The 6176-nt window shown below is 40.4% G+C and overlaps 1 non-coding gene across 1 annotated transcript; it reads right to left on the bottom strand.

Annotated features, from left to right (window-relative positions):
• Positions 1-2484: 2484 nt before the first annotated feature.
• LOC148544785 (small nucleolar RNA R71) lies at positions 2485-2592 on the bottom strand. Its single transcript, XR_015900931.1, has one exon. It is a non-coding gene; the product is annotated as a small nucleolar RNA R71 (small nucleolar RNA).
• Positions 2593-6176: the final 3584 nt, after the last annotated feature.

The following is a 6176-nucleotide window of genomic DNA, read 5'->3' as shown; positions in this document are numbered from 1 at the left end:
TGCTCTTTCAACAAGCAACAATTCATGTTCGGTGTTGTGATGCGTGAGCATCTTTCTTATATTTCCTTAGTGAATTCGCATGTGAAATTGTTGAATTAAATCAATAATTAGGTGCTTTAGACCACCATGAATGCTACTTTGAGTTGTTTTGCAATTTGATTTATTACAGGTGGCATTTGGGCGCGTTTGGCAACGTGCACAGAGAATTTATGGATGCTGTCAACTCTGACCTCCTCACACTCTAACGAGCATAGCATGAGCTACAAAAGTCAAATAGACGCGATTTCAGCAGCATTGAAAAGCCAACTTCTAGAGCTTTTCAACAATATATAATAGTCTATAACTGCCATGCTGGTGCCAAACGCTAGAATCTCAAGTTTGGCACCAGGAACGTTGATAAACCACTATTTTATGGTTTATATTGTGTTTAATTGTGTGGTTTTGTCATGATCCTTGCCCACTTATTCATCAATTTAGCATGCATTTAGATTTTCTTCCTAAATTCAGAACATGTTTGAAAATTGCTTCCTAGAGACTTTAATTATTTACTTTTAATTCTCCTTTATTCCATTCGATGCCGTGATCTGTGTGTCAAGTGTTTCAGGCCTTATAGGGCATGAATGAGATGGAGATTGGAGAGGAAGCTAGCAAAAATGGAAGGAACACAAGAATTTGAGGAGATAACCAGCGAGAAGTGACGCGGTCGCATGGCTCACGCGACCGCGCGAAGGAACGCAAATCGCAGCGACGCGGTAGCGTGGACGACGCGAACGCGTGGAGAGGAAAAAGCGCAAGCGACGCGTCCGCATGGATGACACGATCGCGTGACATGTGCGATCTGCATAATCTACAGAATTCGATGGGGGCGATTTTGGACCTTATTTCGGCCCAGTTTTTGGCCCAGAACAGCAGACTAGAGTCAGAGAATATGCAGAAATAATACACACATTCATTCAGTAGTTTTAGATCTAGTTTTTTCACTCTCTTAGGTTTTTCTCTCTAGTTTTTAGGATTTTAATTTTCAATTGATCTTAGCATTGGAACATTGAGAAGAGTTATTTCCTCATCAAGACTTCATCATTCTAGTTTGTTCTCTTAACTTGGTTTTATTCTTCCATGTTCTTTGTTATGTTCAATTTTGTCATTCAGATACTTTTATGATTAATTAATGCAAGGATTATTTCTCTTTAATTCAATTTCAATTCCAATAATCATGTCTTCTTTTAATTCCCTTTTATGTGCCATGGATTCTTTATTTACAATGCGTGAGTAGTTTCATTACTTGATAGGGAGTTGATTAAAAAGAACTCTTGAGTTGGAAGGATCGAAGGAGAAATTTATAGTTGGGTTAAATGTTGGATTGCTATCCTGTCACCAACGCCAATCCCTTTGAACTAAGTGGGTTGTAACTCGTGAATAGATTTGGCAGTCCAACTTGTTTGACTTTCCCTTACCTAGTAAAGGATAACCAAACAGAGTAACCGTTAATTATAAATCAATCTTAAAAATCACTCCATCAATGATAGAGATTCTAACTGATCAATTCCCAGTCAAGGCTTTTATTTATATTATTTAAAATTCCTCAATTTTAATTCCAATTTACTTAACTCAACTTCTTGGAACATCTGATTAATAAAACAGCACACTTTTCTGCAACTCGTTGGGAGACGACCTGGGACTTAAAACTCCCAGTAATTTTAATTTAAACTCTCTGTGACATATTTCTAAATTGATAGGCAGATTTTCGGTGAGTTAAGAACTATACTTGCAACATAACCATTTTAATAAATTTTTAATTCATCAGCTTCTGCTTCCCATCAATTTTTGGCGCCGTTGCCGGGGAGTTGCAATAGAGTGCTAATTTTATTAATTAGAATTTATTTATTTGCATTTTATTTAATTTTGCTACTATGAGCTGCATGTTTCTTCTGTCAAATGACACGTTCACTTTCTGATCCGCGCTTGCTAATATTCGATCCTGAAATTGAAAGAATAATTTCACGAATAAGGCGAGAACAGCGTAGGTTAGCCCGCTCTGAGGGCGGATCTGAAAGTGAATCTGAGGAAGAAACCAGCCCCCGTTCTACTGATTCGGTTGTTTTACGTGCAGAAAACATGGCAGCTAGAAGAGTTACCATTCAGGAGGAAAGAGCTCCTAATTTTACAATGCAACCGTTTCAAGCGCATCATCCAGCGGTAGCTACGGATTTTGAAATAAAGACCGCACTGCTAAATTTGATGCCCAAGTTTCATGGCCTACCTGCTCAAGAGCCTATCAAACACTTGAGAGATTTCCAGGCAGCCTGTTCTATTGTCAGGCGTGATGGCACTGATGAAACTTCAATTCCGCTGAAAGCTTTTCTGTTCTCTCTTGAGGGAAAAGCAAGAGAGTGGTACTACACTCAACCTCTAGCAAATGTATCCAACTGGGATACACTCAGAAAGGAGTTTCTGAAGAAATTCTTTCCATCTGAAGTTACTGATAAACTGAGAAAGGATATCTCTACAATTGTTCAGGATGACAATGAGACTCTCTTTGAATACTGGGAGCGCTTCAATAATCTTCTGGAAGCATGTCCCCACCACATGATTGACAAGATCGTGCTACTCAGCTATATCACACAAGGTATGAGGCCCCAAGATAAGACCACATTGGAAAGTGCCAGCAATGGGTCTATGAAGAAGTACAAGACCACTGATGAAGCTTGGCAATTGATCAGTGATTTAGCTGAATCTACTCGGAACCACAGACAGAAGCAAGGCCGTTCAAAAGCCGTTGCAGAAGTATCTTCTGGCATAGAGACTGCTGCTCTAAATCGAAGCATCTGTGAGATGACCAACCTGTTGAAGCAAATGCAGTTGAATCAACAAGCTCAGCAAACTCAACCGCAGCAAAACCAACAACTAGATTCACAAAGAATTTGCAGAATTTGTGCTGATTACAGCCATTACACTGATGAATGCCCGCAGCTCCAACAAGAAGACAACATGGTGGCATCCACTCACAACTTCTATGACCGCCCCAACCAAGGGTACAATCAAAGTGGAAATAATAACCATGGATGGTAGGACAATTCAAACCAGAATTGGAGAGACAACAATAATAGGGGAGACAGAGATAACCAGGGAAATCAGAAGTGGAATAATAACAACAACAGGCAGCAAAATCAACCGTACCAAGCACCTCACCTGAGGCAAAACCAAGGACCACCGAACAATCAGCAGCAAACCTCTCAATTTACTCATTCTTCTGTATCTTCTAATGAAGATTTATTACAAGCTTTTGAGAAAAGACAACTGGCCATGGAAAATACCATCGTGAACAGTATTAACGCCAGTCTGAATGGTTTCACCTCTACTCTGCAAGCTCTTATGACACAACTTGGTTCAGCACAAAATTCCAGTAACCAACCTTCAAGCACCACTGGAATCCCCTCTCAACCATTACCCAATCCAAAGGGAGGCATCAATGCCATCACCCTGAGGTCCGGAACCACACTGCAGGAGAGGAATCAGGAGGAACCAAGCCCACCAGAATACGCCTCAGCTGAAGAGGTGGTAGAAATCGAAGATGTTGAAGAGGAAGAGGACATACAGGACATAGCTGAAGGAGAGATAGCTCAACCACAGGAAGAAGCCCAAAAACACGCAGGCCCCACAGAAAACACTACTCCCATTCCATTTCCATAACTTGCAAGGAAGCCCAGGAAGCAGCTGGAACCTGATCCTAAAATGGTAGAAATATTCAAAAAGGTTGAGGTAACTGTTCCCCTTTTCGATGTTATTCAGCAAGTACCTAAATATGCAAAGTTTCTAAAAGACTTATGTATCCATAAAGACAAAATTAATGAATTAGAAACTATTCCTTTAGGTAGTTCTATATCTGCTTTAATGGGAGGATTACCTGAAAAATGTAGTGATCCAGGTCCTTGCATAGTTAGTTGTACTATTGGTGGTGTAGTAATTTATGATTGCATGTGTGATTTAGGAGCATGTGTCAGTATAATGCCTTTGTCTATATATGATGTTTTAAGGCTCCCTCCCTTAAAAAGGTCGGCAGCTCGTTTTGTGTTAGCAGATAAAAGCATTATTACAGTGGCTGGAGTTGCTGAAGATGTTTTGGTGAACATTAAAGGGCTCACATTTCCCACTGATTTTTATATCTTGGAGATGCCCCATAATGATTCAGATAAGCCATCATCAATCCTACTTGGAAGACCATTCCTGAAGACATCAAAATTCAAATTAGATGCTTTTTCAGGAACATACTCCTTTGAAATAGATGGCCGCATAGTAATCTTCAATCTGAATGGAGTCATTGACAACCCCCCAGAAGATCGTTCTATCTTCCAGTGTGATGTCATAGATGAAAGTGTAGCTGAAGTTCAAAAAGAAGAGTTTGAAGAGAGGCACACTGGACAAGGTCCAAGTGTGGGGACCCTCTTGACTGACAATGAGGACACTTCACCATTTTCACAAACCTCAGATAATCCAGAGCATGCCCATGATCAAAAGTTAGAATTGAAACCTCTCCCTCCACATCTCAAATATGCTTACCTTGAGGATGAGCAGAAGCTTCCGGTTATTATTGCAAGAGAACTGACTTCTCAACAAGAAGAGCAGTTACTTGATGTGCTGAGAAAGCATAAGAAAGCAATTGGGTGGAGTTTGGCAGACATAGTGGGAATCGACCCTCAAGTATGCGAGCACATAATATTTTTGGAAGAAGGAGCAAGACCTGTCCGTCAACCCCAAAGGAGATTGAACCCCACCATCTTGGAAGTTGTCAAAAAGGAAGTGACCAGACTATTGGAAGCCGGTATCATATATCCCATTTCAGACAGTGAATGGGTAAGCCCAGTACAAGTGGTGCCCAAGAAGTCCGGAGTCACTACCGTGAAGAATGAGCATGGAGAGCTCATAGCAACTAGAGTTCAGAATGCTTGGAGAGTCTGCATTGATTACAGGCGTCTCAACCAAGCTACCCGTAAGGATCACTACCCACTTCTATTCATTGATCAAATGCTGGATTGCCTGTCAGGTAAATCACACTATTGCTTTCTAGATGGTTACACAGGTTATTTCCAGATTCATATAGCTCCTGAGGATCAGGAAAAGACTACTTTTACATGTCCTTTTGGGACTTATGCTTATAAGAGAATGCCCTTTGGCTTGTGCAATGCACCAGCTACTTTCCAAAGGTGCATGATGAGCCTTTTCTCTGATCTTATTGAGGACTGTATGGAAGTTTTTATGGACGATTTTAGCATTTATGGTGATTCTTTTAACCTTTGCTTAGATGGATTATCTAGAGTATTAGATAGATGTGTTGATACAAACCTTGGATTGAATTTCGAAAAATGCCACTTTATGGTAAAGCAAGGGATTGTATTAGGACATGTGGTATCTAATAATGGCATTTCTGTAGACCCAGCAAAGGTGAATGTTATTTCTAGTTTACCTTACCCCTCTTCTGTGAGGGAAGTCCGTTCGTTCCTTGGTCATGCAGGTTTCTACAGGAGATTTATTAAGGACTTTAGTAAGGTGGCACTTCCCTTATCCAGATTACTGCAGAAGGACATTGAGTTCGAGTTCAGTGAAGATTGCAAACAAGCATTTGATAAGCTGAAGAATGCTCTAACTCAAGCCCCAATTGTGAGAGGACCCGACTGGAGCCAGCCATTTGAAATCATGTGCGATGCTTCCAACCATGCAGTAGGAGCAGCGCTGGCTCAGCGTGAAGGTAAGGATCCTTTTGTTATTGCCTATGCGTCTAAGACTTTAGACACTGCCCAGTCCAATTATACTACTACTGAGAAAGAGCTACTTGCTATTGTTTTCGCTCTGGATAAATTCCGAGCTTATTTACTTGGTACTAGAGTAGTAGTGTATTCGGACCATGCAGCTCTAAAGTATTTATTAGCTAAAAAGGAATCCAAACCAAGACTTATACGTTGGATACTGCTGTTACAAGAATTTGATTTAGAAATAAAGGATAGGAGTGGTAATCAAAATTTAGTAGCGGACCACTTGAGTCGCCTTGAACATATTAAGGATGATTCTACTCCTATAGATGATAATTTTCCTTTTAACAACCTGCAAGCAGTATTTGAGATAGTCCCTTGGTACGCACCTGTTGCTAATTATTTAGTTAGCCGCACATTTCCTCCACATTT

This window comes from Arachis ipaensis, chromosome B9 (genome assembly GCF_059453495.1).
Source record: "Arachis ipaensis isolate K30076 ecotype BB chromosome B9, ASM5945349v1, whole genome shotgun sequence".
NCBI lineage: Eukaryota > Viridiplantae > Streptophyta > Magnoliopsida > Fabales > Fabaceae > Arachis > Arachis ipaensis.
Note: the sequence above shows the minus strand (reverse complement) of the source record. Positions and strands in the feature narration are given on the sequence as shown.